General features: G+C 49.5%; 1 protein-coding gene across 2 annotated transcripts in view; it reads right to left on the bottom strand.

Moving 5' to 3' along the window:
* The window catches only part of Arntl (aryl hydrocarbon receptor nuclear translocator like), a 102349-nt gene extending 86803 nt beyond the window's left edge, over positions 1-15546 (bottom strand). For both annotated transcript variants that reach the window (XM_038331025.1, XM_038331048.1), the window contains exon 1: positions 15424-15546. The gene's annotated coding sequence lies outside the window, so the exon portion shown is untranslated. The remainder of the gene's footprint in view (positions 1-15423) is intronic.
* Between the last annotated feature and the right edge of the window lie 1030 nt (positions 15547-16576).

Here is a 16576-nt window from a genome sequence, read left to right as displayed (position 1 = left end):
GCCTGTAATTATCTTCTTCATTGGGCTCCTGCTTAGCTTCCTCTCTCTCCTAAAATCTTCTCCCAGCTAAGGCTAGGCCAGTGGCTCATCCCGCACCCCAGCCACCACCTGAACAGAGACCGCCACACTACAGGATCTCAACAGATGAACAGCAGCCTGGAAACTGACTTCAGACCCCAGTCAGACACCTCTGAGAGCCACAGCTAAGCCTGCCATGCCACGTACAGGCAAAGTCCCAGAGGGATGCTCAGCCGGATGCCCTCTTGAAGGTAAGGTCTGTGGCTGCCTCGGTGCCTCCAGTCAGTGCCTACAAGTGTCCCCTCTCCTGGTTCTTCTCAGACCACACATCTAAGCAAAGACAAAGCAGGAAAGGGAAGCTGTAGGGACGTGAGGACCACAATGAATTCTCTTCAGAAGCCAATACCAGAAAATCAAAGCTGAGCATGAATAGAGAGATCAAGTGTAGAAGGCACCTGGAAGAGCCAGGGGCAGCTGGTCCCCAGTGCAGGAGCCAGGGTGTTGCGGTGCAGAAGAGAGAGAGAGAGAGAGAGAGAGAGAGAGAGAGAGAGAGAGAGAGAGAGAGAGAGAGAGAGAGAGAGAGAGAGAGAGAGACAGAGAGAGAGACAGAGAGAGAGACAGAGAGAGAGACAGAGAGAGACAGAGAGATTTACCCAAGCAACAGTGCTGTGCAGAGCTCCTTTCTTTAAGACAACTGTAGTCAGCCTGGCCAAATCACAGGCGAATTGTTGGACATCCTTCTTAATGCATTAGAGGCCCCGATTCTGAGCTAACATGCAGGAGAGACATCTCTCCCCACACATGTTCCCACTGCCTAGGTCAGGATGGAGGCTGGATCAGTCTAGGAGCACTTGAGAGTTCATAGCCCAGGACAGGTGCCAAAACCAAAAAAAAAAAAAAATCTTAAATTTGGCTTGCAAATATGAACCTACTTATATTTATAAGGCTAATTTCCCTTGCCTTTTTATGATTATGAAAGTGATACATGCAGAGTTGAACCAAGAAAACCACACAGTAAGAATGGGCATAAAAGTCAGCTCTAATCCCACAAAGTGAAAAGCGCTGTTAATATTCCGGCGCCCTTTCCTCCTTTAATTAATGAAAACTTGAAAGAGATGGGAACATTCTGTGAAGAAGTTCAATAATGCATTTCCTTGCAGTAGAACCCATCACAATCACTCCACAGACTTCCCAGCAAGATGCTCACCCTTGGTGAACAAATAAATAATAAAACAAATAATAGAATAAAGTTAGAAAAAAGCAACAAAATGAATTAACCTGATGGACCCCAATTTATTTACCAACAGAAAAAAATATAATCACCACCACTCCTAGGATGGGCGTTCCCATCACATAAGAACATGAGGCTCATTTTTATAATTTCTTGTCTAGATCGTCTCTTCAAAGCAAAAGTTCTGAATAAACCATATGTTTCAAATCAAAGGAATTTTATAAGTGCACCTGATTATTCTAAAGCAGGAAATCAAGTCTGGGTGGACTTAGGAAGGCCAGCAGCTTGGCCAGGTCATTTTAAAAGCTGGTTCCCATTTGTGGACTCTACCTTCAATCATGTCATCTCCTGTCACCCACACCGTGGAACGGGCAGAGAAGTATTGAGCCACCCAGTTGAAAGTTGCTCTAATGTCTGTTCTGATAGTCCATAGCTACAGGGTTTTACACATGGGTTCGAGTGCTCGGCCAGCAGAGTCTCGGAACCCTTCATGAAGGGAAGACTGCAGGAGGAGAGCTCAAAGGAGCACACGCCCTTCCCACCTCTTGCAATAGCCCTGCTCCATTCAGCTATGGGCCCGTGCCAAGCACTGGGTGGAGTACTGGGATACAGCAGCGAACAGACAGATGCTCTGCCCGTTCCCATGGAGATGCAGGTGTAGAGTGGTCCCCATCCGTTAGCCTCACACTACTCCATCACAGTCCTCTTCTGGATGATAAAACATTCACTGGAATGTTCTACTCAGGTCAGAGGTGAAAGACCCGTCTCAAACACAGGTCTCTGACTCCTCGGCAAGGGACCTTTCTACCAAGTCAGTTGCATTGCTAAACTTACTTCCTCTTGCTGAAAACTTTAGTCTTTTTGGATTATTAAGAGCCCCTTCTGATGCCTGGGCACAAACTGGCTGCTGAGTTTGTGAGCAGTGAGCTACCCTGACCTCTAGAGGGCTGCCTAGGTTCTGGTCCCTGATCCTGACACCATCCCCACTTTATTCCACATCAGACTCTACCAACCACCCACTATTACCACCGCAATGGCTGGCTACCATCTTCCCTAATGTTCCAGCTCCTCTCCATCATTAGGACCTCTCCCACCTTGGTTCTTTCCACGGGAGAAGGTAAGAGGATGTTTTTACCTTCAGCCACCAAGTGGAAGTTACTTGTTGACACCAGGCCTCAACACCCTTCACTCTGAACTGGCACGTAAGAAGTTGCCTTCTACCTGGGCTCAGCTATTGTGGGAGTGTGAGGTCTGTGGGTCTCCTTAACAGAGGAACAAGCCCAAGTAGCTTGACGACACCAGTTCTACACACCCTCAGTAATGTCCCTTGATAGCCATTAAATACTTTAAAGGGTGTCCAAACCTGTGTTCATTCTGTGTTATCTCGTGGAAGACTTTTGAATAAAGGGTCACCAGGACCTCAAAGGCGAGTTCTGCTCTCATCAGAGGAAAATTGAGAGAACCCGAAAAAGGAAATCAGTTTTTCCATTTCCAGCAAAGGCACTGCAAGCTGAACTGAGGGCCAAGGCGAGCGTCTCCATGGAAACTTACCATAGGAGCTTGTGTTCCTGACCAAGAACTCCATGGTCAACTTCTTTTAAAAAATTGTATAAACTTCATGTTCTGTCATGGGGGATCTTTTTTTGTCAAAGCCTTGGGATCTTGTTTTAAGACAGGAGGCTTCTGGCCCAGGAATCTACCCCAAAGGGCATGTGCATACTGTGTGTCACCTTGGGGAGATACACATCGGCTGAACCCAAGACAAGAAGCAGTCAGGTGATCTTTTATTTACTGATTCTGCGACAGTATAGCAACAGCACATCAAGTCAGTCCTTCTTGCAGGTCCTGCAGGCTTCTTAATACAGTACACAGAACATTTAACAAACAAGGGGAAGGGGAAACCTGGGTAGAATGGAAGCTAGTCAGAAATGCAACTTGGAAGCCTGGGTCTGCCACTGCCCAGCTGTGGGGGCCCTGGACAGTGACTCACACTCTCCAGAATAATCCCCCAGTCTACACATGCAGACTCCCTAACACCTCCCCGGGTCATCACAGAGACCAAACGAGCTGCCTATAAAAACTCCTTAGCAAATCAGTCAGGAATGTTAGATGGCATTGTTGGAAAAGGCTTTTAAGACCATCACCCAGAACCACTAGTGGACTAGACGCTGCCCAGCCACTCTGAGAGACCTAGAGACATCTCTTGTCCAGTTGCTCCTTATGGACTAGCTGGCATAGCTGACAAGAGTCAGGCTCTCTGATGCGTTCATAACTGGTATGCATTTGCTCACCAGCCACCGAGCAGCCGGCAGGACATCAGTGATAAAAAGAGAGTCGCAGTGAGCTGGGGCCACCGCGTGGTGATACATCTATCAAGCAAAAAAGGGGGGGGTCCTGAGCCCCACTGAGGTGAGAGAAGCCCCCAGAATGAGATGGGAAGCATTCTGCAGTTCAAGAAATAAAATAAAAAAAGATGACAGTTGCAGAAGAAGAAGAAGAAGAAGAAGAAGAAGAAGAAGAAGAAGAAGAAGAAGAAGAAGAAGAAGAAGAAGAAGAAGAAGAAGAGGAAGAGGAAGAGGAAGAAGAACGCTCTTAAGTAAGACTGGGGTTTAAACTCCAGTTTTTCCACACAGCACACATCATCGGAGGTATCCCTTGAGTTTCAGACTCCCTAGCAAGAGGAGACTTAGGCCACCCACCCCACAGGACTGTCATGAAGAGTGAGGTGAACGTCCTAGTCAGCACTCAGCATGATGCTTAGCCTATGTCAACAGCCAAGGGCTAGGTACCACTATTAATACATATGAATACATAAATTATGCTGATGAAGCTAAGAGTTGGCAGATCGCCAAGAAAGGCGCTGCTACACTGTGGCAGCTACAGGCTTTACAACTGGCTATTACCTGGACAGTGTGCTGGCTCATTTATTAATCCTAGGCTAATGGAGGTTCTTCTGGAGTTCTGCCTAATGCCTGAGGACAGAAAAACCATCCAAGAATGCCTGGACAGTCAGCTGCTTTTCTGGTTTGGAGCTGCCCATCACTATGCTGAGAGACATTCCCAGAGAAAAAAACATTCAAGTGACTATCTCTATCTAAGCTTTTCATCCCTGTCTGGGTAAATGGCTCTCCATCTCTGGGTACAAAAGAGTAACTATCTTTAAAGCATGGCCCCAGGACTGGAGATACAGGTCAGCTGGCAGAATGCTTGCTCAGCATGCACAAAAATCCTTGGTTCAACCCTTAGCACTGCACAAAGAGGGCGGTGGCCCATGCCTGCAATCTCAGCATTCTGAAGCTGGAATCAGGAAAATCAGGAGTTCAAGGTCATCCTCAGATAGACAGAAAGTTCGAAGCCATCCAGGCACACGAGACCCTGTTCTCAAAACAAAATCAAAAATGTTCCTAGTCAACAAAGCAGCCTGAGTCAGCACCCACATAGTGGACAGCGCCACCTCCTCCAGCCAGCCCTGGAGGTAGCTCAGCTTTTCTGCAACACCTATAAAGGCCAGCGCAGCACTCTCGCTGATTAGGACTTCAAAGCCTTCATTCTTCCATTATCTCCCTCAAGCATCAGACCCACCCACGCTGTGAAGCGTTGGTTAAGAATTATTTTACCAGCTCAACAGACGATCAGGCTCCGTGTGAGACATCCGTGATCTGCTTAAGGATGGTGGCTAAGTGTGGAAGCAGCCTAGAATGCAGGCTATTCCGATCCTACTCCAGGGCTCCCTACAGACAAAACGTATTTGTTTTTAAACAGTTGCCTTCCAACCTGATGCTTTGCCTCTGAAGGACTCATGACTGAGGTATCTGGTCGCAGTAGAGTGTAGATCACACACTTAAAAGCCACATATGCTGGCAGATGCTGGCATGCTGCAGAACTCTAAAGATGAACCGATAACAGTCCTGCCAACTACCACAATTGTCAATTAACTTGGACTTCAAGTTCCCTCCACTCAGACCTCGGCTGCATTTAGCCCTCTATGCTCCAATGTAACTGCAGCATTCACACAAGGCTCATGTGTGAGTAATTAAGGAGTATTAGCATGTCACAACACAATAATTTCATGGGTTTTTCACTGCCTGCCAGTCTCTACTACTTTGATAGGTGTCTCTTTACTTTTCCTGTTGCTGTGCTAAAATAAAATAATAAACAAATAGTAAAACATCACAAGGGGCCAGTGAGAAGACTCCATGGGAAAAAATCACCTGCTATCTAATGGCAAAAACCTAATAACCTGAGTTCAATCCTGGGACCCGCTTCAAGCGGGATGTAGGGAGACTTGACTCCACAACGTTGTCCCTTCTACTCGCATGCTCATGGATGTGCATCCAAACACATATGCAGTAATGATAATAATGGTGATGGACACTTGATTTTTGTAAATATATACCGACAAAAGCAATTTAAAGGAGAAAGAGGTTATTTTGGCTCATAATTCCATCATGGCAGGGAGCTTGAGAGGCAGCTGGTTCCATGGCATCCACATTTAGGACCAGAGGGAGACGAATACTTACGCTCGGCTCCCTTTCTCCTTCTCATTCGGTCTGGAACTCCAGCCCACAGAATGGTACCACGCTCTGTGAGTGGGCCTCCCTCAACTAAGCTAGTCAGCGTAACCAGAGGCCAACCTAGATAACCCTCACCAGTGTGCTCGTCCCTAGGACATCCTGGATCCCTCCCCCACCCCAGATGGAAGTCAATATTAACCATCACAGCTGGTGTCCCGGTTTCGTTCTGATGTTGTGGTAAACCCCTCTGGCCAAAAGCAACTCGGGAAAGAGAGGTTTTATTTCCTCTTATACTTCCAGTTCATGATCTATCATTGAAAGAAGTCAGGGCAGGAGTCTGCAGGCAGAAACCATGGAGGAACGCGCTTGCTTGCCAGATCACTCTTGACCTTCCTCTTGCCAAGGGATGGTGCCTGAAATCAGTCATCAAAACAGGCAATCCCTCATAGACACAGCCTTAGCCATGTGATCTGGGCAATCCATCAACAGGAACTCTCCTTTCAAATGACGCTAGGCATGGAGTTGACAGCTGGGTCTAAATGGCCACTAGGCAAACCTTGGCTTGCCACTGACTTCCCTGTTTACCTGTCATATAAGTGGGTTAAACACAGGCAGGCCTCAAAGAATCTTCCAAAGTTCAATTCCCACTTTAGAACCCTCTTTCTAGGTTAGCTCATCTCTGCATGCCCTCTCATCCTTCCCACCTCTGTCCTTTGAATTATCTGTACACATTCATAGCCACCTCGGAAGGACAAGCCCTACCCTCGTCGGTGTGCTGGCTGAACTCGGATCCCTCACAGGTGCTCATCCTGTATTTTACAAATGAGCCATCTCCCCAGCCCGTGAGATGTTCTTTCAGGAAATAAAACTGCAGGCTCCTGGATCACAAAACACATCAGATCTGCCCCTGGGTCTAGTCTGATACTTGGCATATAACCCTTCGGACATCCGTTGACTACATAATGAACATGTTGTTATACCCGAATAAATGTACAGCAAGGGTCGTTTCCGTTGATGAGGCTCAGCCACCGCTAAGCTATGTTCTGGAGTCAAGGAAAGACATTGTAAGATAAATGTCAGATGAACAGTTAACTCCTTCATCAGAAAAAGGCACTCATCTCCAGCCAACATGGAGAATACAAAAAACACAGATGCCCAAAGGAATGGCTACCTAGACTTCTTCTAAGTACATACAAGAGCAAGCCCTTGTATATGCCCTGTAGCAAGGCAGGGGCATCTGGGGTTTTCACAAAGCTCAATCCACCTGTTGAATAAATAAATAAATAAATAGGTATTTATTGAGCAATTGATCTGTACAGACACCAACTCAGCGGCTGGTCCTGGGACATGGCAGGGAGTAAGCAGGTGACATTCCTGCTCACATTCTGGCACCGAAGGAAGAAGGTGAGGCTCCATGCAACCCGCAGCTCCAGTGAAGATCCCAGCACGGTGTCTCCTTGCACAGATTCCTTCTGTGCCTTCAGTGAGGGGGTGACAATGACCACGCGGCTCGCAGCTGACCAGACCTGGGCCGCTGAAAGTGCCCTGTCACTCCAGTGCAGCAATCTGTCGCTCCAGAACGCACTGAGGACAGACAGTACAGCTCGCTCACCTCAGTCACTTTTCAACACTGCCAGCTGAGCTCAGCCACAAACGTCACTTAAATAACAAATGTCTCAAATGGCAGAGTGACCCAGGATGCCAAAAACAGGACTCAGGGGTGGGAAGGGAGGGGCAGCGCTTGGTGAAAGGATGGTTTTTTATCCCCATGGTAAAACCCTTTCCTCCTTTGAAGCAGAAGTCGCTTCCATCATCTCCAGCCTTGGGCTCCTTCCCTCCAGCAGGATACTGAAAATAGATTTGCATTTAACATTTAAAACTGTTTTGGATCCCACACTCTTTTAGCTCTGTTCTCGGCTGAAGCTCATCACCATCCCTGAGGGTTCTCACAAATGTGTTTCACAAGCAAACAAACCAGTCACCGTGTTTATACCTAAGAGTCCAAAGAAAAGGTGATTTACATAATGATATGGGAGATTAGATGACCAAGAACACACAATTCCTATCTGGACCAAAAATTCTAGGAAAAAAATTCCTTTCAAGTCAATAGGAAAGACAGATAAGGGCGGGGGGGGGGGGGGGGGAAGCAAAACTGCTGAGCACCAGCCAAGGGAGCTTCTAAGCTCCCCTCGTCCCCTGCCATGTACTTCTAGAAGAATTTGAAGGGGGCCATTTCAAAGCAGGCTTACACGATGAAGGTCATGTTTCGTTTTCCTATTACTCTTCAAAAACCCAGGATTCTGTAACTGAGAAGACCCCGAGAAGTCAAGGTTCCAAAAAGAATATTCCTCCCGAAGGATCTCGGCACGTCGCCACATTGACTCGCAATGCCCTCGCTCTGAGTTCTGTTGTCTCCTTTATAAAACAACAGACCAACTCTCGAGGGCAGAAAGGTTAGGGAAAATATTCCTTCCTGAAGCCTTCTGACAGGCTGGAAAACAGCAGAGGTGACTAAGATAAGCAGCTAAGGCCAGCAGTAAATAACTGTAATGCACGACAGACGAGGGCCTCGCAAGCTGCAGCTTAATTAACGCTAACACTGCTTTAAAACGAAGCCATACGGTTTTGGCTACAGCTGTCCCTAAGTGGCTTTCCTGAGCTTGATGGGGAACCAAACCATTATTTAGTTTGGTTGCCTTTTTTTTTAAAATACAGACAAACTTATACTAAGCTTCCATCAACTGCATTACAAATAAACTTTTAAAACATTGAAGATGAGCATGCATATCAAACAATATGCAGAAGTCTGCATTAAATATAATAAAAACAGTAAGGGGCGGCGGCACCTGTCAGCAGTACATCTATGAGGGAACCCTTCAAACCCTTAACTTGTTTGCATGTGACACGGCATATAAACAATGCCTTGCATTTCACGAAAAGCCTTCTAAGCAGAGAACAGGGAACCACTAGCTACGTGATAGGAGCAAACGCTTTAATTCATATGTGCAGGCCTTTGACTCTGGGCTCAAGGCTCCTCAAAAGAGAAAGGAGAGAGAAAGCATTTGGCCACAGAAACCCAGACCCTTACAGAAGCTCTTACTTCCCTGGGCAAATCAAGCTGCCTCCAACATCAGGACCTTGGTACCTGCCAGACCCTCCTCCATGGAAAATGTTCCTGTATCTTTCGGAAGCTCAGCTCAACTCATCGTCTTCGTGACGTCTTCCCTGAGAAACCTGCTAAAGCATCTTCCCTAACAGTGTGCATGTTCCTTGTGTTTCAGTCCCTTTGCTTCCTCTGCATGTCTCTGCCACACAGAGCAGAAGCCTATTTGGGTCACTTCTGTGCTCAAAACAGCTACTCACCTAGAGGCCTCCAGGAACCCCACTGAAAGAGTGGATGGGTGGAGACATAGAGCAGGAAGTGAGGGGAGACAGTTCAGCATCAAACTACTGAAAAGGGAAGGAACTGGCCATTCTGATTAGTCAGGAGATGGCTGCTGGCCAACTGTGAAACAGCATTGCTTTGGAATAAATGACTGACAAGCAAAAGGAGGGCGCTGGGGTGAGAGATTCAAGGTAAGCAGAGGAAGGGAGGGAGAGAGGAAGGCCTCTCTGGTCAAGAGATCGTGAGCTAGGACATTCAACAGGAGACACCTGGACATGGTGTGACCAGCAGCAGGGAAGCTCAGGCACCGGGCTAATAATGGAGGTTGGAGAAGGGGCAGGGATGGCCTGGAGGTGCAGAGGCAGCCTTGAGAGCCCCAGAAGACTAGACACAGGGCATCTGTTCCTAGAAGGCCCGGCCTGGTCGTACTGACTAGAGAAAGGGCAGAGGAGTAGAGAGTGGAGCCAAAAAGCAAAAACAGGTGGCATTGGTCAAAGTGAGGGGTAAGCAGCTTGGCATGAGGGAGACAGAAGTCACCAGGATGTCACGGCATCTCCTCTCGCAAAAGGCAACTTCCAGCCCCTCTCTCAGCAGCACCCAGGCCAGAGCCAGGCCCATTCCCACCCAGCCTGCTCCAGATCCCCAGCCAGGAGAGCACTCGGGGCAGGGCATCCCTTTCCACACTTGTCAATCAGAGGCTGAGTCTGCTCCAGAGTCAGTGATTACTACCTTTGGGGGTATACAGCTGAACATTATATAACCCATTTTTTATGTAACAGGTTCTTCACATAAAACATTGTTCCCTTCGCTATCCAAATGTATTCAGAGGAAACAACTGGCATTAAAAACCATATATATCTCCACCAAGGCTGGGGTACAGCAGTGGCTTGGGAGGCGTGTCTTTGGGATAAGGAGGACAAAGCCAAGAGACTTTTGAAGTCTCCTTGGAGAGAGCTCCTCGTTGTCTCTGACAGGACCAGTGTCAGCGAGTCTCTTCAGGAAGCGCATGTCAAACAGGGATCCTGGAGAGGAAGAGGCTGAGCAGCAGGGGCTTGCATGAGAGGCTCAGAAAGGCAGGAGAAAGCAAGTGCTAACAAATTGAAATCGCAGGTATAGGAGGATGCTCACAAGTCCTTGTAACTGCTACCAAGATAATATCCAAATGTATGGCCCTCTTGTGCCATGGCAAGGGTACCAGCACTGCTGGAAGGACAGGACACACCATGCTGTCAACAGCTGGGACTGGTTCCCAATCTCTGCAAGGCTAGAGGGCTCCTAGCTTGATGTCTGGGATGTGAGATCGAACACCCTGTCCCTCCCAGCAGGCTCTGAAGTCTACCAGATAGACAGATCCTGGCCCATCCTTAGCAATCTGGTAACCTTGAGCAGTTTACAGAACTGCAAATAAGGACAGCAGTGTGACCTCAGAAGAGAATGATGAAGACTACATGGAATTAATAAGCCTGAAGTAAGCAACATATTTACGGGCGCACAGAAAATGCCCAATTAATGCTAGCTGCTACTGCCGTAATTATTTATTCCTCTTTCTCAGTTGAAGCAAATCAGACTCAAAGAAGCTCACTAATTTGTCCAGGTCCCACAACTGAAGCAGTAGTGAAAGGATAAATACATACAAATGTTTACTCAGTGTATGACCAAAACAATATTAACCAGAATAGTAAATCAGACGGAACCTTCTTTACCTAGGCGGAACAAACAGGAGTTTACAGAATTTAAAAAGGACAGCATGCACTCAGGTAAACATCATTTGCCATTATCATCCCGCACCCGGCATTCCCCTGAAGCCAGGACTAAGGACATGCCATCATCCTATCCCGACTCAAACACTCCTTCCCAGGACCTCTCTGCGGTGTCTCCAACTGGGATGGACACCAGACAAATACGTCCTGAAGGCCTCTTGTGTCTATTATTTGGGAAGAACCAAAATGAACACTCCTCAAAGTGCTCAGTCTGGGTAAATAGGCCAGAGTCCCAGGGACAGTCCAACATGATACAGAACACAGTAGAACCTATGGTCATAGGAAAGGGTCAAGGGCTGGGGACACTGCTGCCAAGTGTGGGGAAAGTCAAGACAAAGATGGCTCCTAAAGGTCCAAGTACCCGAGCTGGAACAGAAGAGAGTGGCTACGTAAAGACTGGGAGGCTGGGAGGACCAGGCCTAGGGCTGGGGCTTGGGATGGACCACCCCACAGCTTGGCTGCACAAGTCCTGTGTGCACGAGTATGGGCCAGCATGTGGGCTGGATGCGGAGAGTTCCCCATGACAGAGCGAGGAACCTGCCAGAGCAAGGGGGAGTAACAACTGAGCCACTTCAAACTGGTGATGACCTTGACACACATGTCCCATATCTTAGCTCAATCAGTCCACACTGCAGCTCTGGGAGCTAGGGGTAGGTCCTATAAGGAAGATGTTGAGATACAGAGAAAAAGCAAGTTGGCCGTCAGGTATGAAGGTTGAAAGCAGAAGCTGGGATAGGAAACAGTTGGGACTCTTACCCACCTAACAAAACTGCCTGGTCCAACAGCTGGGGGAGAAGGAAAGGTGTGAGGTCCTAGGCTCCTAGGTGGTATGCTGATGCAGGGGAGTGATGCTAGGCTTGAAGACAGTTTGCAAGCCTGTAACCCCCAGAGCCCCTACAGGGAGGGGCCCCTAGAGCTAGCTACAGGACTGCCATAGCTAAAGCGGGAGGAAGCAGGACACAACTAGAGATGGGACTCCAGGAGAGGCGGGGCAATGTGAGCAACAGAAGATAGATGCTGACCTTCAGCAGAAGCAGAAAGAGAATCAAGAAAGCAATGTCATCTAAAGGTAGGAGGGGGAGGGGTGACTTCCAGAGAAGAAAGACACGTGAGGTCAAGCTGCGAGGGGACCAAAGCGACCTGGCGGTCAATTACAGGTTTAGAAATCACACAGAGTATGAGGAAGAAAGTCGGGAGAAACACCAGAGCAGGAGAATGTTCAGCTCTAGGGGAGTCTGGCACCTAGCAAGGGGACATCCAGACTCAGGGACGCCTGGTAGGAACAGGTGGAAACTTCCTAGGGTCCCAATAGGTCTGTTTCTTCCTATCCCTGAATCAAGACCAAGGTTCTTCTGACACTGGTAAGGAGCCCAAAGGCAAACAGTACAGAGGACATTCTGGTGACAGGAGCCTGGCGGAGGTGGGAGGGAGTGGCAGCTGGCACTGAGGAAAGGCTTCCTGTGTGCTAGGCATTTGACCCGCATCAGGTCCTGCCATCCTCACAGGGATTCCAAGAGGCGGGCTCGCCAGCCGGGCAGCACCGAGGTCAGAGAAGTCAAACACTTGTCCAAAGTCACACAATCTCCCTTTGACACCAGAACCCAGGGGCTCCTGCGCAAGAGAGCTTCAGTAGGAAGAGGAATGTTTTCTACCCACTGAGAAGCAGCGGGGAGGGGACAGTAGGAGAGCAGATAGGGTGTTCTGAAAAGGAAAATGTAGCTGAGGAGCTTAAGTAAAAGCAGATGGATGGAAGGGAGAAGAGACGGTCATTTAAAAGGCTATTTAGAGTCAGTCTGAGCCTTATGACGACGGGCAAGACCAGCAGAGGAGGGCAAGCTTGTATCCCTGAGCTCTTCCTTGAACCTCAAAGTCTCGAAAAGGGTTTGTCTTTTCTAATTTCCCCTGCAAATACCTACTTCAGTTAGCATAACACTGCAGTCACTGTCTGAAACTACAGGGCTGTGTGTGGTAGGGGCTCTTTAATCTTCACATCCCCTACCACAGTGATGATGGCAGAATCACAGAAAGATAAAAGCTCATGGATAGAAGACAGACTGCCCACCAAAGACAGATAAAACCATTTTTTTCATACTTATATGCAGAACTGTTAAATGTGGCCATGTTTCTCCGTGCACTTATCCATTTTCGGGTATATGAATCCCAGCGAGGCTGGTGAAGGGAAGGGATAAATCTGAAAACACGGCCACTTCCTTTTCCTGCCCCATGGCACATAAACCTCTTCTGCAAACCGCAGAGATACGGGTGATCCGTCATCAATTATAAATCATTTGAAATGGATCCTTCTAAACACCATCTGTTGATCTGCTTAACTTTTCCAGGAAGACAGGACTTTTGCTCAAAGGTTCTGACAGTTCCAGGAGGTAAATACCTACCCTAATTCAAATCTATTAAATATTTAGTGGCACGTAGAATCTAAGAGTGGTAGACACCTTTGGCATCCCTTAGTTCAACTGAGACCTTCCTATATGAGGCAAACAGAATCCAGGAAGGCTCAGTAAGTAGCTCCAAGAGACAGAGCCTGGGCTACAGTCTAGCTGCCTCCTAACCCAGGTTTCTGTTCTTCCACGCCTTATCAGAGCCTCTCCCATTTTAAACAGCAGAGATTGGAACAAAGTACAAATTTAACTGCTGTTTTAACATTATCATTATTCACCAGCGACGTCTAAGATAGAACCAAAATGCCACTACAGATCCAGCTTCCGCCGATACACCCAACTTCAAATCTGCCTAGGAAATTTCGAACCCTTCTAAATATGTCCAACAAACCATTTTAAAGATTTAGCAATAAAGTGAACCCAGGAACAAAGCAGAATCCGAAAGATTACATTTTGTATTTAAAAAATATATGTATTTTTGGAACTTCTCTGGTATGGAAATCAAATTTAACAGCAGTGATTTTCTCCCTTTCATGCAAGCACAAGGAATCTGAGATTATTCAAAACTGCTCAAGAGCAGCAACGATTATTTTAAGCTCATGATTCAACTGGTACATTAATTAGAAAATCCACCAACCCAAATTGACAGATCCTGGTATCAATGGAAACTTAAGAATAAAAATAATAGTTGCTAAGTAAAAATAGACTGAAAGGGGGCACGGCAGCAAATGACAGGACAAATGATAAGCAAAAAAAGAAAAAGTTGTGCAAAAAAAAGGCATTTAATGATGTTTTCCTGGACAACCCCCCCCCCAAAAAGACACACAAAAAAACAAAACACGAAGATCTTGGCAGTACCGGTACTGTCAAAAAGTAGTTGCTCGTGAACACAGAATCTGATTTTTGGAAGCTGGATGAGAAAACTTCTAACTAATATTTTCTTGCTGAAAAGTAACAAGACAGGAGAGGAGCCCCAACAGCAAGGGCCAAAGGGCCAAAACTAGGCTAGGTGAGGGCGAAAGGACTGGAGATCTTAAGATGCTCAGGGAACAGGTGTGGGGTGATTATGTCAGCTCGGTCAGAACAAACTTGACAACAGACACCCGTGTCCAACACAGCCCTTCCTTACCCCGGCCCCGATCGCGACCCGCTCCGCGACCCCCGGGGTTAGCTGCCGTGTGGTCCCAAGTCTTGTAAAATTCACTTTCCTCTTCTCCCAGCAAACCCGATCTCCCCAAGCTGTCAACGCCGGGCAATCTCCAGTAGAAACCTTCCTTTCCCGATTATCTATCAAACCCGCATTTGAGGGCAGCCCCGCTGCGTCCTCCGCGGGTTTCCGGACGCCCACTCGGGCGCAGGGCACTGTCCCACGCCATCGGGCACCTGTTCGCAGACTCAACGACCCATCCATCCTCCACGGCCACTCGGATACCGGACGGCGCGGGACCGACGGCCGTCCGCACACTGGAGTGGGCCTGGTCCGTGCCCGCCAGGGAATTATCGGGGTCTGCTCTAGCCCCATGACCGGCAGAAGGGACCGGGGGAGCACGAACGCCCAGACTCGACGGAGACGCCCTCCCTGCCCCCACTCGGCTCCGGAGAGGGAAGTGCCGAGGGGTTGATCGGGAAGGCGCTGCATAGCATCGTTCTGCCCGAGTTCTAGCCATCCCTTTAGGGACCTAGAAGCTCCCGGGGATGCATCCCGGAGCTCGTTCCGGGCTCGGGTCATCGCCACCGCCGGGCATTGCTGTCTCTTTAAGAGGCTGCGGGCCGCCCCCTCCCGGGCCAGGTGGAGATGTCCGCACGGGGGAAGGTGGGCGCGCCCACCGACCGCGTCCCCGGAACCCCCCCAGCCCTCCCCCGCCTGCCGCGCACCCCAGGCAGGGAAGATGGGGGTGCGCGGGCGCGGCGCCTTTAAGGGGAGCAGCCTCCCGCGGCCGGGTGGGGGCTGGGAGTCGCACGGGCCCTTTAAGGCCGGCAGCGGGCACGTCGGGCAGGGCTCCAGGCGGCCGGGCTGCGCCGCGGGCGGGGGCGGGGGCGGGCGCGCCGGCCCGGGAGCTCGCGACCCCCGACGGGACGCCCCGGGACGGCCGCTGCCCGCAGCAGTGCCGACACTCACCGTGGCTCGCCGCGAGCGCCCGCGCCCGCACCCGCACTCGGATCCCGCGGTGGCGGCGGCGGCAAGTCCGGCGCGGGTAAACAGGCACCTCCGTCCCTGACCTACTTTCTGCCTTCCCTAAATGTCGCACCACTAACCTACTTTCCGACCAATCCGCTCCCCGCCGGCCCAGGCCCGGCCCCCCGCCCACCAATCGCTGTGCCCAACCCCCCTTCCCCGCCCACCAATGGAGGAGCCGCGGAGCCCGGATACCTGCCTCTTCCCGCCAGCCAATCGGAGCGCTCGAGCCGAGCGCTCTTGGCGGACAATCCAGACCAATCCGCGTTCGGCTCCGCGCCGCGCTAGCCAATAGTTTGACCGATAGAGAAGCCACTGACCAATGGCAAGGCGGCAGGGCTGGTTTACCTGCTACTTTCTCTTCACCAATCATTTGGCGCACAGGAGCACACGCCCCGAGGAGAGGACCTATCGGTGCGCTCTCTGGGTTTCTTGCCCCAGCCCTCGGTTTTTACCCTCAGGTCTCCGGCTCTCTACGACCGCTGCATCTTGGATTTCCAGCGCTCGCTGTGGTCCCCCGGTCCCTTGGTGGCGTTCCGGGCTAGAAAATGCCTTCCAGCTCTCCCTCCTCCTCTGTCCCTTTCCTTGCTCGCGGAACGCTGAGTAAACGCAGCATCTCCTCGTCCACTGCGCTACAGCTCCATCTAGGAAACCACATTTTAGGAACACAGCGCCAGAACCTTCCTGAAACCCCTGGCTTGCCCAAGTCGGAATCAGGGCACTAATACCCAGCGTTTCTAAAAGTCTTTTTCGTAGGACGACCGCACGCGGTCTTGCGTTCCTTTTATTTGTCTTGCCCTCCAAGCGTCCGGTGGAGCTGTCATTCTCGTTCGAAAGAGAAGTCTCCCGGGGGTGGTGGAGCACATCTGTAACGCCAGCCCTCGGGAAGCTGAGGCAGGGGCATGGACTGGAGTTCTAAGCGAGCCTGGGCCATGGGTGAAACCTGAGCGAGATTCTGTCACTTGTTACAGACAGCGTCCCAGCAGCAAAGGCATCTGCTCTGCAAAAGCATCAAAGGAGCAGGAAAGAAAGTTGCAGAGATTTTTAAGAAGAAGAAAATGATAAAATATAACGTGCGACTTTGACAATCCAAGTA

This window comes from Arvicola amphibius, chromosome 1, assembly GCF_903992535.2.
Source record: "Arvicola amphibius chromosome 1, mArvAmp1.2, whole genome shotgun sequence".
Classification (NCBI taxonomy): domain Eukaryota; kingdom Metazoa; phylum Chordata; class Mammalia; order Rodentia; family Cricetidae; genus Arvicola; species Arvicola amphibius.
This window is presented reverse-complemented; position numbering and strand designations above follow the sequence as displayed.